The 21,398-nt window shown below is 49.4% G+C and overlaps 1 protein-coding gene across 14 annotated transcripts in view; it reads right to left on the bottom strand.

Annotated features, from left to right (window-relative positions):
• IQSEC1 (IQ motif and Sec7 domain ArfGEF 1) overlaps positions 1-21,398 on the bottom strand; it is a 384,674-nt gene that overhangs the window by 60,556 nt on the left and 302,720 nt on the right. The gene's annotated exons all lie outside the window — the stretch shown is intronic.

Raw genomic sequence — 21,398 nt, 5'->3', positions numbered from 1 at the left:
GGGGTTGAGAGCCTTGGGGTCTCGGGGTATAGCATGGTCATGAGATAAATAAGCCTGGGCTGGGTGTGGCCAGCTAAAGTTCTATAATGCAGGAAAGCACACTCTTCAGAATGGGCCGGGCTGGAGGAAGTGGCAATCTGAAAGCCTGTCCGTGGTTAAATGTCCACACTAGGAGCCTCATTCCAGATTCCTGGCAGTCTTCACAGGCCAGAGAGCAACAGCCCCTGAAATGCACATGGCTCTCATGCCTCCAGGCCTGTGGCCTTCCCCATGCTCTGCTCTGAGGGTTTCTGATGTCCAGAAAGGGAGTCTAGCAACTCGAGCCTCCCAGCTGCTCAGGCCAATAATCTGAGAGTCACTCTTGGCGGGACCTACTAATTCCCAGCGCTCACAAGCTCCCTTGTGGGGCTTTCTGCCACTCTTCACTGCCTAGGCTATATTAACCCAGGTTTATCACCCAGTATGAGAAAGGGGATGATCTTGTTCTGCTCCAGTTCTTGGGGGAGGGACTCATACAGATCAGGGCAAGGTCTAGGGAGGAGGTAAGGGTGGGGGAAAAAACTGGAGGTCTTGTCCTCTGCACAAGAGCAGGGATAGCTCAGCTGGAGAACAACAGCCTCAGGACCAGTTGCCACCCCAGGTCTCTGTGGGGCCATCCTGGGGCAAAGGAAGCAGGCAGGCAGTAGGACCAGAAGCAAGGCGAAGACAGCCTGGGGGCTTCAGAAAAGTTTTTAGTAGTTCGGCTACTGGAGAAGGGCTGCCTTGTGTAGGTGTTTCAGCAGAGTCTGGAGGCCTCCATCATCTCTCAATATCTCCAAGGATGCCTTGAGCCTTACAGTTTGGCCCACAGCTGGTAAATGGTTCTTGGAGAAGACACATGCCCATGTGGCAACTGAAGGAACTTATGGGCCCCCAGGAACACCTGAAGCTCAGTTCCTCTTAGGGAGAAGGAGCTGAGGACCTTCCTAGACCGGGCCTGGTGATGGTGGAAGTCCCTCCCCTCTGGTAGGCAGGGCTGTGGTAAATGTGAACTAGAAGGAAGGATCCTCAGAAAAGGTGATGAGCAGGAGGGAACACAGGCCAGCCTGCAGGGCTAGGGTAGGTGGACAGAGAGGCAGCGAGGGTAAGTCCACAGGCAGCACATACTTAGGCACACATGTTGAGCCCTCCACTCAAAGCCTCCAGACACTGCCAAGACCTAGGCAGTGGGATGCCACCCTCGGGAAAACTGAAAATATTTAAAGCATGAGTCTATGTGAGGCACAGACTCAGTGTGACATCCACCTAAACATCTAAAGTGACTTTTGGCTAGTTAACCAGGAGCATCATATCCAAAAGAGGGAGGTGACTAGCCTTCTGGACAATCAAGAACGTACCCCTATAGGGCTTGGTAGGGGGTCAGAGGGAGTCAGGAGGGTTTCTGCTTTTACCCAATTCCCAAATTTGCTTTACTGGGGACATATAGTAATCACAAAAGAATCAAACCAACGTTCAACTGCCCAGGCACTTCCCCTTTGATGACTAGTAGGCATCTGAAACAGGCTCAAAAGTGGGCTCCTGTGCTCCCTCACCCAGTGGCCTACACCATCTCTGCTGACAGCAACTTGAGCCTTCCCACTGCTCAGGCCAAAAATCTGAGAGTCACTCTTGGCAACTCTCTTTTTCTTACACCCTCCTTCCTATCTGTCAACAAATTGGGCTAGTCCACCTTCAAAATACAGCCAGCATCTGACCACTTGGCCTGTCCAACCCCTCCCACAGCCTGGTCTGCATCCTCTTCACCTCCTTCCTGTATTACTGTCAGCCTCTCTAGTGGGACTCTTTGGGTCTCTCTCACCACTCCTTTTACCCTCCATTAAGCAGTTGGGACCCTGTGAAAACACAACTTTGACCAGGTCCTTTCTTTGCTTCCACCTTCCTGGGACTTAGAACCCAGGTCCTCACAGTGATCTAGAAGACTCTGCAGGATGCTATCCACCTCTGTCCTCCTGACACATTTCTACCTCAGCACCTCTGCACTTACTGTTCCCTCTGCCTGGTGTCTCCTCTCAAAGATATCCACGTGGCTCACTCCTTCACCTCTCTCAGGTCCCTGCTCAAAGGTCACCTGAGTCTCAGTGTGGCTTTCAGTGGCCTAAAACTATACCCTCTTCCCCAGCCCTCCTTTATCTTTCCCTGCTCCATTTCTCTCTATTGCACTTGCATCACCACCATATCACTATATGTGGGAATATGATTGTGTGGTTTCCCCACTAGGATGTGCGTCCTGTAAGAACTGGGATTCCAGAACAGGGTCTGCAACACAGAAGGTAAACACACTGAACTAATCCTATCAAGGCAGGGTTTTTTAAACAGCCCAGACCCCAGGGGCGAGGCTGGGATGGCTGCTCTATCTGCCATGTGGGAGCAGCAATCCTAGGCCAGAGTGGGAACCAATTTACAACAGCCACAGCCGGACCATCAAGTGACGTTTCAGGTCTTGATTGGGATGGCAGGATAGGAAACGACAGACACACAAAGCACACCCAACGTTAACATTCCAATGCAGAAAATCCACACAAATATAACTTGGAATTGTCTAGCAACAGGTTCTGAAAAGGAATGTTAGCAGGTTTTCTATCCCCTATTCCCAACTGTGGGGCTTGAAAATCACAAAGGCCCGGCACTAACATCCCTTCCTCAGGACAGTGGTAACCAGATACAGAGAACTCCCAGAACCAGAAGACCTCAGAGGGCCTAGGGCAGGGGTCCTCAAACTACGGCCCGCGGGCCACATGCAAATACAAATATTGTATTTGTTCCCATTTTGTTTTTTTACTTCAAAATAAGACATGTGCAGTGTGCATAGGAATTTGTTCATAGTTTTTTTTTAAACTATAGTCCGGCCCTCCAACCGTCTGAGGGACAGTGAACTGGCCCCCTGTTTAAAAAGTTTGAGGACCCCTGGCTAGGGCCATGGCACACACACTGGCTGATCCCTAGATTTTCCTGGGGGGCCTTCACAGCCCATTCCTGCTCAAGCTGAAGGAAGTCCCGAGAATTAAAAGAACCAATTAGCAGTGGGGCCCCAGAAATGTACTTTGTAAAAAGCCCCAAATTATTGTGACATGTAGTCGGTTTGAAATCCCATAAATGCCAAGCCCCTCCATTGCACAAATGAGGCAAATGAGGCCCAGGAGAAGGACAGACCTATGGAATCTGCCAGGCACCCAGTGGCAGATGGGGCAGAGCCCAGCCCTATCCCCTCCCACTGCTCCACACCTGTGGCCAAGGGCCTGGTTTGGTTTACACGGAGCAGTGGTCATCTTCATTTTCTTTTTCTTTCTTAAATTAGAACTAGGTACCAGGAATGTTCACTCAAACTTCAGATTTCTGGCTTTTCTTAGAAAATAAAAATCAGAAGAGAATATATTTCCATGTGCCGAGCTGATTAGCAGCCACCTGCAGTTTCCTGGGCCCTAGCTGGTTACTACCTGCCCATGTGATTCCAAATGTTGGGACTGGCCCAGGCTGCTACACCAGCGCAGAGAGCAGAGCTACCGCCACAGCTTTGCCACTGTGTGCCTTGTGTACCAGTGGGATGGAGAAGAGGAGCCATTTGAGGGGCAGTGACAGGCTTGAACAGCAAGACAGCTATGTGAGGAGCACAAGTAAGGACAGGAGTCCTCAAGGTCATGGAAGCCAGGCTGTTGAAGCCAGATGTCGTCAAGAAGCTGAGGAAGCTAAGGGACAGTGACATGGTCACAAGCTCTTGGCTAGGAGCTAGGGTAGAAGTTGGGCTGTGTGGGATAAGAGAGGTGGGACAGAAGCAGGAGAGCTGAAGATAACTTTAAAGGTCTGGTGCTGAGAAGAAAGTGGAGATACTTTTTAACAGTGACAGAAGAGAAGGCCCTGGGAGGGGAGACCAGAAGGAAAGGGTCCTGGACATCAGCTGAGGATAAGCTTAGTGAGCGGAAATACGGCCAGGTGAGAGCCCTTCCCAACCTGCTAAGTCAGCCTCACAGGCTGCAGCATTACCTCTAATTACCAGGCACTGAGACCTCCAGACAGGGCTTTTATATACCAACTAGAGGCCCAGTGCATGAAATTCGTGCACTGGGGGGGGGGGTGTCCCTCAGCCCGACCTGCACACTCTCACAGTCCAGGACCCCTTTCTCCTTACTGCCCGCCTGCTTGCTGCTCCTTACTGCTCGCCTTGGTGCTGCCACAAAGGCAGGAGAGCTCCTGCCACCGCCGCTGCGCTCGCCAGCTGTGAGCCTGGCTTCCGGCTGAGCAGCGCTCCCCCTGTGGGAGTGCACTGACCACCAGGGGGCAGCTCCTGCATTGAGTGTCTGCCCCCTGATGGTCAGTGCGTGTCATAGCAACCAGTCATTCAGCCGGTTGTTCCACCATTCGGTCAATTTGCATATTAGGCTTTTATTATATAGGATAAAAATATAGGACTTCAAACAATGAACTTCTCAAAGCACAAGGATATTTTTAGAGCTTTATTTATTGACCAATATCCAGCATTTCCCCATTTGTCAGCTGCTGCTGATAAGATGCGCAGCCCCAGGAGGAAAGGAGAGCAACCAGGAGCAGAGGGGTCTTTCAAGCCACTCAGGCACATCAGGAAAGGTACAGCTCTCCTAGATGTCCAAGCTGGAGTCGGGGGTAAGCGTGGCAGTGGTGCTGACTTGCTCACTGCCCTCTGGTAAGTGCTCTGCACGGCTCTGCCAGGCACTTATCACCCTGATGTGATGTGAACAGAAGCAGAGTTTAGGCTGGACTCTGATACCTGGGTTCTATCCCAACTTCTCTGAGCCTCATTTACCACCTGCATGGTGGGCATCAGGCTGCTACTTGGTGGCATCAGGGAACTGGGCCTGGTCAGTGCTGTAGACAGGGAATGTGGAGCCTGATTAGACAGGAGTTATTCCAGGAGGGCTGAGGTGGAGCCCTTCCTCAGACGGGGCTTGTTCTCATCAGCAGAGAGCCAGAGGGAAGAACAAAGTTTCTGTCCTGTGCACCCAGCACACACAATCAGGCCCTTGCCCCATCCTGTCAATGTTTGCCAAGGTCAGCTTTCAGGCCCCGGGGAGGTGGCTGCTCCAGCCTCCTCGGCCCAGGCCTCACTCCCAAACATAAAGAACATTTGTCTGTCTGCCTGCCTGCCTGGGAGCCGGGCTAGACCTTCCCACCATTGAGTCACTCTAATTAAAATAGCCTGGTGGACCAGAGTGGGCTTTAGAGATTAGAATTCAGGGTCCTAGAGACAAGGAGGGGCCAGAAGTTGGCCCCAAGAACCTGCAATCATATCTCCCCTGTCCGTTTATGATTTTGGGGTTCCCATCAGAAAGGCCCGAGCGTCTTGGCTGTGGGTAAACACAGCATCCAGTGCAAGCTTAAGGGAGATGCCTCGTGGCATGTGGGTACCAATACAGGGTGTTCCAAGGTACTCAGAGAGCGGCACAGGTGGCGAAAGGGGTCACCAGGCAGAAGGAAGGAAGAGGGATGCTCTGGATCTGCAGGCGCCATCACCCCGCACCTCCACGGTCTCTATCACAAAGAGCTCTTGGGTTTCTTCATAGCACGTCTCATTATCTGACATCTCTTCTCATTCATTCTGATTTATAAGTCTGTCTCTACCATTAAAGAATCAACTCTGAAAGAGAGGTGGCTGCCAATGTAACCTGTTCCTTGTTCAGGGTTTGGCATAGCAGGTGCTCAGTATTTGTTGAATGAATGAACAAATGAATGAGTGATACTACCAGTAACTAAGGAAATACCATCACTCATTCGTTCATTCATTCAACAAACACAGAGAGGGAAACAATGATGCCCAAAGAATAACCAGGCTCTGAAGCTGCAGAGCTGTGCCGAGTGCATCCTCCCCGACAGCATCTCATGCTTCAGCTTCTCCCTGGCAGAAGCCCTGAGGATCACAACCCTCTCTTCTTCTTCTAAGGCAGTGATTCTCAACCTTCTGGCCCTTTAAATACAGTTCCTCACCGAAACCGGTTTGGCTCAGTGGATAGAGTGTCGGCCTACGTACTGAAGGGTCCCAGGTTTGATTCCGGTCAAGGGCATGTACCTGGGTTGCGGGCACATCCCCGGTGGGGGATGTGCAGGAGGCGGCTGATCGATGTTTCTCTCTCATCGATGTTTCTGACTCTCTCTCTCTCTCCCTTCCTCTCTGTAAAAAATCAATAAAATATATTATAAATAAATAAATAAATAAATACAGTTCCTCATGTTGTGACCCAACCATAAAATTATTTTCATTGCTATTTCATAACTGTAATGTTGCTACTGTTATGAATCGTAATGTAAATATCTGATATGCAGGATGGTCTTAGGCGACCCCTGTGAAAGGGTCGTTCGACCGCCAAAGGGGTAGCGACCCACAGGTTGAGAACCACTGCTAAGGCCTATTGGTGGTGCCAACCTCATCTCAGCTTCCCCGGTTATTTCACTACGCCATCTCATTTACTTCCCACAAGCCAATGGCAAGGGCTCACTCCTCTCCTATTTATAAGAAAAAGCACTAGACAGGAGAGAGACTTAACCAAGTCCCGAAGTGATCCTTAAAGCACAGGTGTGTTGGGACCTGTGTCCATACTCACTCCTTCAGCCTACAGCTGGGCCTTAGGAATTCTAAACAGTTGTAGAAGCTGGAATGATTCTCCAAGGTACAGACACACATTCTGCACCCAGAACACTATTGCTCAGGCCTCTAGTCACAGAGGAACAGAGGACACATGCAGCCCCACACTCAGGGATGCCCTGGCTCAGCTTCCTGGCCTACCCTGCTCCATGCCCACCTCCCAAAACACTGGGAAGCCGGCTGGGCTGGGCCAGCACTGATGAAGCCTCAGAGAGGAAACAGGAAAAGAGATGCACCCCACAGGCTGGTAAACATGGACTTTTACTTGGGCTCAAAGCAAGCTGCAACGAGGCCCTAAGGAGGGACAGGGGGGCCTATGCAAGCACCCTACAATCCAGCCCAACCAGGGCCTCTGCTTGAGGAGGTACTGCTCATAGTGGCATCTCTATTGGAGGCCTCCAACCTGCCTAAGGATCACACCCCATATCCTGGGGACTGAAGTCAGGGGACAGGCCTAACCCAAGAGGAAAATCAAGCCTCTAATGCAAGTCCTGCAGCCTTTCCAGGGAAGCTGTGAAAAAGCCCTTTATTCTCCCTGGGCCATTTGAGCCAGGACTGAGGCAGAGGTCAGGCCCATCCCTCCAGGACCCTGGGCCTCAACCCTGGGACAGCTGGCTGAAAGGCCTAGAGCCACTGAAGAGTCAGGCCCAGTGCCCACCCTGGCACTCTTTATATATGGACACTTGAGACAGCCCAGAGCTATCCAGGAGATAGAGCCTCTGTGCAAGGAGCTCAACGGGTCTCAACACAGAGCTCCAGATTGGATGCCCCTTGCTCAAACAGCATTTGGAAAAAAACAAACAAAAAAAACACAACACAAGAAAACTAAGATGAATCACCAATATTTTACAATCTAGAGATTTTATATGGAAATCTAGGCTTCTGCTTTCTCCTGGAGGGGATGGGGGTGGGGGGCAGTAGAGTTCTGGCCACACTGAGTCCATATTTCTGCTTGATAACAATCAGGGCGTGGCAGCAGTCACACCCATCAGACTCACATGCTTTTCCATCACCACAGTCCTGGCCTGCTCCTCTCCCTCAATCACCTTTGTGCCTAGTGAGGACATTCCGCATTTGTTTATGATACTTGCAAAAAAAAAAAAAAAATTCAAGACCCAACTCAAAGAGAAGAAGTCAGATCTATAGCTCTGGGATCAGTTTATTTCCAAGGAACCTGATTTAGAACACCAAGTCCCAAGGGATAGAGCTCAGTAATTCCCACAGCTCTGCACAGCTGGTGGGAATGACAAGGACTTCTGCTCTGCTGCATCCTCTGAGTATTTGATTTTCACAAGGCTATCAAAGTAATGCCACCATGATCCTCAATAATATGGTTGGCAGAGCCACCAAGCTTCAATGCACCAGATGTCCTCACTCCTCAGTTTCACAGGTCAAGATATTCCAAAACTAGACTTTCAGATGATGTCCAGGGGTTTGAACCCGAGCTCTGCCCACCTTTGACAGACCCTTTACCCATTTATGTTCAGAATGGGGCCCCTATGGCTGCAGACGCACCCACAGGGTGGGGAAATTCTGCGTGGAGATCAGACCAGGTCGAGTCCAGTTTCCCCACTTCTGGATTGAGTGACCTGGGACAGGGCCTCCATCTTGTAGTGGGTATCATTCTTACTCCACTTACACAATAGGAATGTGGGAACCAAGCAAGGACACGCTTTGGCAACTGCAAATCCCTGTGCAAACACGTGGGGCTACTTCTGTGCTGCACCATTGATCAGGGAAGGGCTCTACTGAGAGGCTTTGCCTGGACTATCAAGGCCAAAAAGAGAGACATCGGGAGAAGCATTCTTCAACCCAACACCAAATTAAGCATTCCCTGCTCAGGAAACCAGAAACATCTCCGATATGTCCATATAGAGCTTTATACTTTCAAAAGCCCCTCTCCTTTCATTCTACCTACAGCTTACCTGGTCTTGTGCAACAATGTTTACAAAACTGCCTCCCTCACCATGGTCTCCTCTGCGGCTGGCATCACCTCTGCCCTTTCTGTATTTTTATTAGCCATCTTCTATAGCCTGCCCTCTGCCAGACCCTCACCCCTAGCTGAGTCAAGGCAGTGCTTGTTGGTTTTGACTGCATAAAGATGACCAGAGCTTCCAACCCCTGGGCTCACTCAGAAAGATTTTCAACATGTGTGCACAGAGCCAAAAATCTTCTCAGCTGAGCCAAATTAAATACAGAGGCCTCTAGTTATTTCCATATGCACAAAACAGACTTAAATAAAGCAGTTCTCTGTGAAAGACTCCAGCAGACAGGGCTGGGCCGGCCCCAGGGACACCCCGGGGGTGCTAGAAGTGAGGCACAGGCCAGGAGGCTGGCTCTAGGAAAGAGTGTGGGCAGCGAGGAGGAGAAAAAATGCCCTTCTTATAGGCCTCTGCCTCAGACCTACCCTATTGGCCAGAGCCAGGCATGTGGCCCTCTCAGAGCCCAGAACAATCTTGACCCCAGCTCTTCAGTCTCATCCAGGACTGCCACCACCACCAAGCTGCCCTGAGAGGTCCCTCCTGCACTTGCTCACCCTTGGATGCCAGAAAGCACCTAAAATGCAAATCCTCCAAGTCCTTGCTGGCTTAAAGTTTTTGTCATGGTCCAAACACTTCAATGTGGCACCGACACCCCACCCTGCCTGCCTCCCAGCTTGCTGAATGTCTTCCTGACCCCATCTCACTCTGAAGCTCTGTCTGTGTGGTACTGTCTGCAGGCTGTCTGCAGCTATATGCTATGGTACCAGTTCACTGATGCTGTTTCCCCTCCTAGGACACTTGTGCCCCAAAGCAGCCGCAAGACTCCTGGGCCCAACAGGTGAGCTGATACCAGGAGGAATGTTCTACATGTCTGTGTCTTCAGAGCCAGCGCAGGGGTCAGAAAGCATGTTTAGAATGAATGGATGAATGACCTGAGGATGGCAGAGAGAAGGATACAGATACCAGCGCTGTGCCAGGCACTGCTCTGAGCACTTCACAGGGGATTAACTCATATCATCCTATGACAACTGTTTAAAAATATTTTTTTACTTTTTAAAGTCATTTTAGGTTCTCTGCAAAAATGAACAGAAAGTACAGAGCTTCCACATAGCCCTGTCCCATGTGCACAGCCTCCCCCATTACCAACCTCCTGACAGTTGATGAACTCATGGACATGTCACAATCACTGAGTCTATAGTTTACAGGAGGGCTCATTCTGTCATATAAATCAACCCTTTGAGGTAGGTGCTGTATTACTACTTTCCCATTTTGTAGATTGAGAAACTGAGGCACAGAGAGGCACACAGAGGGTGAGGAGGGCAGAGGCTGACTGAGGTACTGGTCCACCAGTAGATGGAACAAGCTACTTCACACCCCCCCCCCCCCATCATACTCCTCCCTCTATGGGGAAAGCACACCTGCTTTGTCTACCCACTGAACTCTTCCAGCCCTTTTAGGACCTGGGACTGTAGCCACAGGTTCCATTGTATGTCAACATCTGACTGGCACCCCATCTGCCCATGGTACCCAAGGCAAGTGTGCAAACAGGGTCTGGGGGAAGAATGAAAGGTCAAGGTAGGGAACACTGCTCCCCCTTAATCTCCTGCAACTGCAACACTGACACAGAGCCCTTCCCTGGTGACTGTCTGGTAGTTGGCAGGGAGGAGCTGTGTGACCTGGGGCAAGTGATGTGGCCTCTCTATTCCAATCATAAAACGAGGGTACTGTTTACCCCCCAGCCAAAACACACACACACAAATCCTCAGCCTGGGGTGTGTTGCCAGGAAACGTTTGGGGTCATGCTGTCAATATCACAACACAGGATTGTTAGTGCTTCCTCACATCGCAGGGCATCATGAGGAGCCAATGGGGGCTGTTAGGCAGTGAGCATACAACAGTGGGAAGAAGCCTTCAGGAACATCCTTAGTCAGAAATAGGCACCAGACCATCTGAGAGCAAGGGGTGAACTGACCAGGGGTGGTCAATGGTACAGAGCAGGGCTCGGGCCCACTGTTGGTTTATTACCTAAACTTGGTTGATTTTGAGGGCCTTCTATCCAAGAATCACTGTGTTAGACACTAGAGGCATCCTATCTAATAAAAGAGTAATATGCAAATTAACCGTCACTTCACGACAAAGATGGCGGCACCCATAGTGGCTGGGGCAGGACGCTGGTGGCGTCACCCTGGCAACGTGAGCCCAGCAGGCATTGCCTCAGCAACCTGCGATCAGGCAAGTGCCACGGGCAGGCAGCACCCAGCAGGGCCTGCTCGCGGGTCACCACAGCAATCCTCAATCAGGCAAGCGTGGCCCGCAGGCAGCACCCTGACCTGGCCGTAGCTCAAGGGAGACAGCAACACACAGGCAAGGCCAGGAGCCTGAGAGATCAATACAGAGGGGTGCCTACTCCAAGCCTCCACGGTGTGTCTGGGAGCAGGCCCCCAGCAGACACACACACACACACACACACACACACACACACAGGGGGCACCTGCTCCGAGCCTCTGACGCAGCTGGGGGCAGGCCCCCAGCGGGGACACACACACACACACACACACAGGGCGCCTGCTCCGAGCCTCTGACGCGGGTGGGGGCAGGCCCCCAGCGGGGACACACACACACACACACACACACACACACACACAGCGACTGCTCTGAGCCTCCAATGTGGCTGGGGGCAGGCCCCCAGTGGGGACACACACACACACACACACACACACACACACACACACACACACGGCGCCTGCTCCAAGCCTCTGCTGCCAGACTGTGGCCATCAGTAGGACATCCACTGAGGGCTCCCGGACTGTGAGAGGGGGCAGGCTGGGCTGAGGGACCCCTACCCCCAGTGCACGAATTTCGTGCACCAGGCCTCTAGTTAATAATAATAATAATAATAATAATAATAATAATAATAATAATAATATACTCCTAAGAATTATAGCAACTAAAATTTCTTGAGCATCCAATGTAGCACTGTGGGATGGCCAAGCACTGAGCAATGACAGGATGCATTTGGTAAAGGTGAAAAAGGGGTTAGGTGACTACAGCTTTCTGGGAAGAGCCTGAGGAGGTGGATGAAGACATGGAGGAAAAGCAGATTAGGGAAGCAAGAGGTAATAAGGAGCCACGTTAGAAGCAACTGTGTGGCGAGGAGAAGAGGGCCTGTGCACAACGTGGAGAGCAGCTTGCCAAGTGGGCTGGGAAGGAGCCACGGTGTGGTGGGAGGAGACCCAAGAGGGCTGATCTCTTAAGCCACAGAGCTGTTGAAGGCAGCATGTCAGGATACCCAGAGGCCAAGCAAGGTAAATGGCCAGTATGTCTGTGGGTGTAGAGGAGGCAGGTGCCACTTTCTGACTCTACCACCTGCCAAGGGGCAACCCAGGGGCAGCAGGCAGGAATGGAACCTAGGGACACTCAGCAGAGAGCCCCTGTCTTGCCTGGAGGCCTAAGGCACAAAAGCAAGTGCCTTGGGCATCCCTTCCCCCAGGAAAGCCCTGTCTGATGGGCTGGCTTCCCTTGTTCACTTCTAGACATAGGGCCTCCCACACAGATTTCTCCAAATGGGGCAGGCATCACTTGGTCTTCTAGGTTGGGGAACTGGCCCAGGTGGCTAACACAGCCAAGGGCTGTTGAGGGAGGCTCTGCTCCAGAGGCCCTGCAGCATGACACCTGCAGGACCAGAAACAGCAGTGCAGCAGGTCCCTGATGCAAACTCAACAAGATTTCTGGTATTTGCTTCAACATAATCAGGGGCAATAAAATAAGACTGCCCAATGGGGTCATTATGCCATTCTTTCTACTTCTATGTATGTTTAAAATTGTCTGTAAGAAAAGTTCAAAATTGTGCTAAGAATTTGCTACCCACATCAAAGCCTGTTATCTTCCTGAGCCTTTGTGCCATTTTTACTAAGTGGGAAAACAAAACAAAACAAAAAAACCCTGAACATTTAAATTATGACTCTGAGAAAGGTCAAGGGCCCCAGAGGGAACAGAGAATTCATGTTTGCTTGCCTGCACCTCCTCTCCACTAACAGCAGAGAAAAGAGCTACTTCCCCAAACACTTTCTCTCCAACTCACACCCAGGACTAACTGCACTTCAGGGTCCTTTCCAGGGCCTGCATAGGGAAATAACAGCAATAAGAATAAAAACTGTGGTAGACACACCAGTTAGTAAGAACCATAGAGTGTCTCGCATTTACTGAGCACATACTATGAACCTGCACTCCTCTAGCCCCTTCTCTCCCATAGTCTCCAGTTCAGAGTCATTCCAATACCGACAGGGAAATCTGCAGGACAGTTCTTACACCCAGCTAACCTCCTGGGGCTAGCAAACATGTTTTTGAGATTCAAGGCTACTAGTCTGAACTTCCAAGGGCAAAGTGAGATGCCCATTTACGAGTTCCCAGCCCCGGGGAGGAACTGCAGGTCCCTGACTCCCCACTCCCCCACTGTTCCCTGCCTCTGTCTCATCCTCCATTCAGGAAAGCCCAAGCGCCACAACAACGTCAGAAAGAAAAAAAGCTCCACATTAATCAGAAGACCAAATTTCTGTTCTCCATGGAGGGATCATAATACCAGATATCAAACTATACTACAAAGCCATTGTAATCAAAACAGCTTGGTACTGGCAAACAGATCAATGGAACAGAACAGAGACCCCAGAAATCGACTCACACCATTACGTCCAATTAATATTTCACAAGAGCATACAATGGAGTACAGACAGTCTCTTCAATAAATGGTGCTGGGAAAATTGGACAGGTACATGAAAAAAAAAATGAAACTAAACCATCAACTTACATTATACACAAGAATAAACTAAAAATGGATAAAAGACTTAAATGTAGCCGGAACCGGTTTGGCTCAGTGGATAGAGCGTCGGCCTGCGGACTGAAAGGTCCCAGGTTCGATTCCGGTCAAGGGCATGTACCTGGGTTGTGGGCACATCCCTAGTAGGAGATGTGCAGGAGGCAGCTGATCGATGTTTCTCTCTCATCGATGTTTCTAACTCTCTATCTCTCTCCCTTCCTCTCTGTAAAAAATCAATAAAATATATTTAAAAAAAAAAAAAAAAAAAGACTTAAATGTAAGTTGTGAAAACATAAAAATCCTCGAAGAAAATATAGACATCTCACATAGCAGAATTTTCACTGATACATCTCCTAGGGCAGTGGTCGGCAAACTCATTAATTAACAGAGCCAAATATCAACAATACTTCTTCAAAATAGACTCGCCCAGGCCGAAAACCAACTTCTGCACATGGGCCACGAAGTTTCAATCGCACTGTATGCACGCCCGCACATGGTGTTTTGTGGAAGAGCCACACTCAAGGGGCCAAAGAGCCACATGTGGCTCGCGAGCCACAGTTCGCCGACCATGGTCCTAGGGCAAGAGAAACAAAGGGAAAAAATAAACAAATGGTACTACATCAAAATAAAAAGTTTCTGCACAGCCAAACAAGCCACCATCAAAATGAAAAGGGAACCCACTGTATGGGAGAACATATCTGATAAGGGGTTAATATCCAAAACATATAAAGAATTTATACAACTCAACACAAGACAAACAATCCAATTTTAAAAAATGGGCAAAGAACCTGAATAGATACTTCTCCAAACTAGATCACCAAAGAGGACATTCAGAAAGCCAAGAGACATATGAAAAAATGCTCACCATCACTAATCATCAGAGAAATGCAAATTAAAACAACAATGAGGTACCACCTCACACCTGCCAGAATGGCTATCATCAATAAATAATAAAAAAACAACAACAGTGCTGGTGAGGATGTGGAGAAAAGGGAACCCTAGTACACTGCTAGGGAATGCAGACTGGTACAGCCACTATGGAAAACAGTATGGAGGTTACTCAAAAAATAAAAATGGCCCTTGCTGTTTTGGCTCAGTGGATAGAGCATCTGCCTGCAGATTGAAGGGTCCCAGGTTCAATTCCAATCAAGGGCACATGCCCAGGTTGCCAGCTTGATCCCCATTGTGGGACGTGCAGAAGGTATCCGATCAATGATTCTCTCTCATCATTAATGTTTCTATCTCACAATAAAAAACTATGTAAATATATATGTATATATTATATACATACTAATATATACATATATATTTTTTAAATGGAACTGCTGTTTGACCTAGTAACCCCACTTCTAGGAATATATCCTAAAAACCCCAAAACACCAGTCAGAAAGAATATATGCAGCCCTATGTTCATAGCAGCACTACTTATAATAGCTAAGATTTGGAAACAGCCTAAGTGCCCATCAGTAGATGAGTGGATAAAAAAGCTGTGGTACAGCCCAACTAATGTGGCTCAGTGGTTGAGCATCAACCCATGAACCAGGAGGTCCTTGTTGGATTCCCGGCCAGGGCATATATCTGGGTTGCAGGCTCATTCTCCAGTGGAAGGTGTGCAGGGGGCAGCCAAGTAATGGTTCTCATCATTGGTGTTTCTATCTCTCTCTCCCTCTCCCTTCCTCTGAAATCAATAAAAAAACAAAACACTGTGGTACATTTACAGAATGGAGTACTATGCAGCTGTAATAAAGGATCTCTTACCCTTTGTGACTGCATGAAGGGACCTGGAGAGTATTATGCTAAGTGAAATAAGCCAGTCAGAAAAAGACAAATATCACTTATTTGTAGAATCCAATGAACAAAATAAATTGGCCAACAAAATAAATCCAGAGGCATGGAACAGACTGACAGATCTTAGAGGAGAGGTGGGTATAGGAAGAGATAAACCAAAGAACTTATAAACTTACTAGAGGCCCGGTGCATGGATTCATGCACGGGTGGGGTCTTTCAGCCTGGCCTGCACCCTCTTGCAATCTGGGACCCCTGAGGGGATGTCTGACTGCCAGTTTAGGCCAGATCCCTGCAGGTGGCCAGGGAAGAGCCCGAGCCGGGCGCCACACCGCTGACCCTCATCCCAGCCTGCTGCGTCTGCTGCCACTGCTCAGTAGCTCTGCTGCGGAGTAGGGAGAGGCTCCCATGCCGCAGCTGTGCTCACCAGCTGTGAGCCTGGCTTCTGGCTGAGCGACGCTCCCCCTGTGGGAACGTACTGACCACCAGGGGGCAGCTCTTGCATTGAGCGTCTGCCCCCTGGTGATCAGTGCGCATCATAGCAACTGGTCCACTGGTCATTCCGGTCATTTGGTCATAATGGTTGCTTAGGCATATATATATATATATATATATATATATAGCCTCATACTTGTTGCAGAGCTTGTTATATAGTAGGCATTGAATAAATAAATGGAGGAATAAATGAATGTACTAAATTTTTAAGAAATCTATGTTCTGCAAAGTTTGAATATGTTATTTTCTTTTTTTTCTCACTTCAGTTTCCTTATCTCTAAAATGGGAACGATACCAGCTACTTCACAGGATTCTTGGGAGGTTGAAATAAAATAAGTATATTAACACTCTTGACTGTCCACTCTTAGTGGGCTGTTTAAACTGGGTTAATCTAGGGAAGGTGGGCTGTAAGCAAACACACAGCCTATGGGCTTTAGTCCCTTCTCACCAAGTCTGCAATCTGTCTCAGCCCCGGTTGCTGCCATCACTGCCTCACACCATGAACAGCCCTGGCCCTTCAACTGCTTCCCTCACCACCATTCTCTCTGCCTCACTCTCTTTTAACCCTGGCCTTGTCCATAGCTAAAAAGAGATACCCACTCCTATCTAGCAACATATCTTCCCTAAACAAGTAACACCATCTAGTTCCAACACAGTTCAACCTCTCAGCTCTAAAGTACTAACTAAAAGCCACCATCTATCAGGTATTTCCTCTGTGCTATATTAACCCAATATTTGTGCACTCTGTGTGTATTAACCCAATCTTCACGACAACTCCACGAGCTGCTATACCGGCACCCATGCTACAAATGGAGGAACCGAGGCACAGAAAGTCTAAGGAACATGCCCAAGATCATAGAACGTGTGAGGATCATAGAGCACGTGAGGATCAGAGCTGGGGTCAGGGTTGTCGGCAGCCTGGCTACAGAATCTGCCCCCTTAACCATCCTCCCTCACCAAATGACGACAAGGGTCATGAAGCTCATCTATCTTCATAGATGTGGAAACTGAGGCCCAGAAAGAGGATATTAGGAGATGACTGATGTCAGCACTTCTGGGGAGGCCACATGTCAACAGTTCACTGTAGCCAGTCCTGCCCATGCCTCTCCAAGAGGTTTCCTGTCTCTGGAGAGAAAGACCCTTCAAAGCTTAGTAATAATCAGGATAAATAAGAACAATTACAATGATTATAACTAACATGTATTGAGTGCTTGCTATAATACAATAGAGCAACATTTTAAATGTTTCACATGCACTAAGACATTTAATCCTTACACCATCTAACCTCCTGGCCAGAAACAGAGAAACAAACACCATTTGGAGAGAAAGCATTCATACTGGCAGACAGATTCCAATCCAGCCTGGAACCCAAACTAGCCACTCACTAACTAGCTGGTGACTTTCCAAATTTTCCAGGTTATTAATGCTCCTTCTCCCCTTCCATGGGATCAAGTTCAGCAGCCCGTATGCATGCATGTCCCCTAATGACATCAAAGGCCCTGGCCTTGGGTTTCCTTACCAGGGTCTCATAATGAGTCAGCTTTTGTTCCTAAGATTCTGCTCCACACTGAGGCTGGCCTGTGGCAAGCATGCTACCTCAAAATGCTGCAAGTGCTCAGAACCAAAGGTCACTGTCTCAGAATCTCACTGCAGTGTTTCAGGAAGCCACTCTTGGGGGTTTGTGGGGTCTTGCAAGACACGGGTGAGGTCAGAGAGCTCAGGGGATACCAAATTTGGAAAATATTTTGGGAATCCTGACACCATGGGATACCAAACACCTGTTCTGTGGCTTGGGAAAGGTGCAAAAGGCTCCATTTATAATGGTGACATATTTTTCTAAAGATTATTTAACCTCAGAGGAAGCAGAGCCTGGTTATAAAGAGCACAGACCCCAAAGTCAGGCCGACTGAATTCCAGCTCTAGCACTTACTGGTTGGTGACCCTGGGCAAGTCATGTAACCTTCTCCCAACCGATAAAAATAAGGACAGCAGAAAATTGCTTTGAAAATTAAGTACTTCACACAGAGTTTACTAAATGGCAACCATTGCTATTATTATCATTACTAGAAGCCTGGTGCATGAATTCATGCACGGGTGGGGTCCCTCAGCCCAGACAGTGATCAGGGCGATTGGGGCCGAGGGAGGTTGGCCAGCAGGGGGAGGGGCCATGGGAGGTTGGCCAGCCAATCGGGGCCAGCCAGCTAGGGGGAGTTGCTGCAGGAGGTTGGCCACCCCAATTGGGGCCATCCGGCTAGGGGGAGGGGCTGCGGGAGGTTAGCTGGCTGGCTCCGGGGGGAGGGGCCACAGGAGGTTGGCTTGAGCATCTGCCCCCTGGTGGTCAGTGCACATCATAGCGATCGATTGCTCGGTTGCTTAGGCTTTATATATACATATATATAGATAGATTGCTCCAACCTTTGAACAAAAAGGAAAAACAATACTACCATAGTTTCCCACATATATACACAAGGAAGGAACTCTTGCTATGTTTCCACATCTGGGCCTTAGGTTAAATTTTAAACTGTCACCATGTTAGGAAGCCACAATCCAAGAAAATAAAATGGCAAGAATGATCCTTTCCATCAAGGAGCACAGAAGCTACAGCCACATATGAATAAAGCACAAAAAGATATTAAACTTGAATCAACTAGGACCAGGCCTCGGTCCCTCAAGGAGAGATCTTGTAAAGACCCACAAAGGCTCCAGAAAACCAGTCTTCAACTCAGAAACTAGCAAAATGGAAAGCGGAGAGGAACCACTTTTATTCAGCAATAATTTCACAAATGGGAAAAGGTGGTGTAATAGTGATGGTGATGACAACAGCTGCCATTCTGGGTGCATCTAATATGTGCCAGACACGAGGCAAAACAGCACATCCTCCCAGGAAATAATTTTGGCCCCATTTCATGGATGACAAAATCAAGGCTCAGACGGAGGAGGCAACATACCTGAAGCCAGCTGGGAAGAGGAAGAATTGGGGTTTTATGGGACCTCAAAGCTTGTGCTCTGTGATGCACAGTTTCACATTATTAACCTTGGTTCCTCTACATCTAGCTCAGTGTCTAGCGCAAAGTACGCCCTCAGTAACTGTTTGCTGAGTGAATAAGAAAACAAAACAACAGGAAAGTGCAACATTGGGTACCCTTGGGTCACAAACATCTCCCCAGAGAACAAAGCAACCCTCCAAGCTCAGGAGGGCATGTCTAACCTATGGGCTCATTCACTTGCTCACTCGGGTGGTGCCTGTCATGGGCCTAGGGCCTGGAGGGCACTCACTCAGCTGGGGTCAGCTAATGCAGCCAGAAGAGTGGCAGGTCCAGGGGAACCATGCCATGTTTTCCACCACAATCACCGTAACTTTTCTCTCAGCAGCAACTCATGCAATGGGAGCAGCCAGATTCAGTAAGGCCACAACAATAATTCTTCAAGAGCCTTAATGGCCTTTAAACTCATTATGATTTGCTTTTGAGGACAAAAAAATCACACTCAACAGCCTCTGAGCATCCTCCCCCACCACACAAATACACATTTACACAAGGGACCTGGGCCACCTCTGCAGAACTCTCCCCACGCTCCTGGCGGGATCTAAGCCCATCAGAGCTTGCCACTGTGCTTATGGGAGGATATTCCATCATAATTCAAGGAAATTTACAAAAGAGGAAGGAAGAAAATCCAAGGGGTTAGTGGCAGTGGGAAGAACAGAATGCTGACTTGAATGATCGAGCCATCTGACTGAAGGCTTGGGGCTGGCCAGCTGGGCAAAGGCTTTTAGACACCCATTTTCTCAGGTACCTCTGTGAAGCAGTACTATTATTCCCTTCCGCAGAGGGGGAGACTGAGGCTAAGAGGGGTGTGGTAGCTTGTACATGAGTTTGAGCAAGGCTTTGAAACAAAGTCTGTTTGCCTCTCAGAGCTGCCCTTGACTCCGATTCTCCTAGCAAACCATGACCCCGTGTTCCACAGAGTTCAGCCAGTTAACACACATAGGCTCACCAAGCTCCCACAATCCAGGGAGCCCTGTCCAATCCCTTCCAGAAACCCCTATTTGAGCAGTCATCTCACTGTTTGTGCAGATGTCAGTCCTGTCCCTGTTTTTGAACTGAAGCTGTGTAAATATTAGCACAACTAGTTCAGAGTCAGACTTCTTTGAGCAAAAGCATGAAAATCCTGGCAGGGCTGACAGGGGCCTGTTAGAGGCCCGACATCAGAACATCTGGGTTTCACTCCAGGCTCCCCTTGTAATATTCTGCCTAAGTCACTGGATTCCCTACCCAACGTGCCTATTTAGAAAGGGAGAGTAGGGAGAGACCAGGGCTCTTTAAGGCTCAAATAGCAGAGCATCAGGTGCTGCACACAAGGGCTATCAGAAAAGCTTGTGCACTATACCATGAAAGGTTGTCTTGGAGTGTTACAGACTGGGGTTCTCCCAAGGTCTCTGCAGCATGCTGCATCCTTTTGGGGTTAAGAGAGGGGGAGATGGCAAGCTGGCCAGTGCAAGGAGCTCCTGACTGAGCCTCTGCAGACCAGAAGCTGGGCTGATTCTCTCTGGCCCTCCCTGGGCTTCCTTCAGAACCACATCCCAGGCACTAAGGAGCAAATGTGACCTAACTGCGGCGAGGCTGAGGGGTGAACTAATATGTCCCCAGCACCTAGAGCAGCGACTATACACAGCAGGCACTCAGTAAACCACAGAGCCTTGGTGCTGACAAGACTGAACACTCAAACTCCGTGTTCTCTCCTGCAATATGGGGATGCCAGTACCACAAGGACAAGAATGCAATACCAGGTGGGACAGCTGCTTAAGGCAGTGGCATGTGCGGGATATGAATATCAGGACCCTCATTCTCAGACTGATCCCCTGATTCCAGACAGCTGGCACTGCAGCTGCAGCTTGTTTGGCCTCCACCCCAGATGCAAGGAACAATGGTCCTTGGGAATTGCACCCACACCACCTCACATGAAGCCTCAGGCACCTGGGGTGAGGAAGAGACAGAGGGGAACATATGCATGTCTTCAGTGCAACTGCCAGCTGGTTGCAGGTGGACATCCCCCAGGGGGCCCGACACAAGCCAAATTAGCTTGTCAACGTCCCCCCTCCCCCCCACCTCATAGCCTGTGCTCCTAGGAGGGGCCTGAAGACAGCTCAGGGGGCAGCTGTGCTGGCCAGGGGAGCAAGGAAATCAATATTCCTCATACATACACATGCTCTATCGCCATAAATATGGGCCCTTGGATGTTCATACAGCCACCCACAGGCTGTGAAGCAGAAAAGGGTTAGTTTCTGGGACACTGCTCCCTCTCCCCTTCTCCATTCCTGATCATACCAGGCATATATGAACAAACACCCCCAATCCCACCAGCAGTCCCCTCACAGCCACAACAGTAGCCACACAGAACACAACCTTCCTCAGTTCCAGGTGTCCCAGTGCACTCGCAGGTGGCCCTGGCTGGAGGACACCAGAACCACCTGTGCACAACACCTGAACGGTCCCTCAGCCTTGCGCACACTCCCTGACAGAGTGGACACATAATCCCAAGCACCAGCCTAGGGTCTCACAAAAACAGGCCTGCAGGACACAAGAGCAGACACCACTGGCCACACTTCCTCTCACAAGCTCCCTACCACTTGCTCTCCCGCCTCCATCAGATACCAACTCCCATCAGTTTCTCCCACGGG

The sequence above is a fragment of the Myotis daubentonii genome, chromosome 3 (genome assembly GCF_963259705.1).
Source record: "Myotis daubentonii chromosome 3, mMyoDau2.1, whole genome shotgun sequence".
NCBI lineage: Eukaryota > Metazoa > Chordata > Mammalia > Chiroptera > Vespertilionidae > Myotis > Myotis daubentonii.
This window is presented reverse-complemented; position numbering and strand designations above follow the sequence as displayed.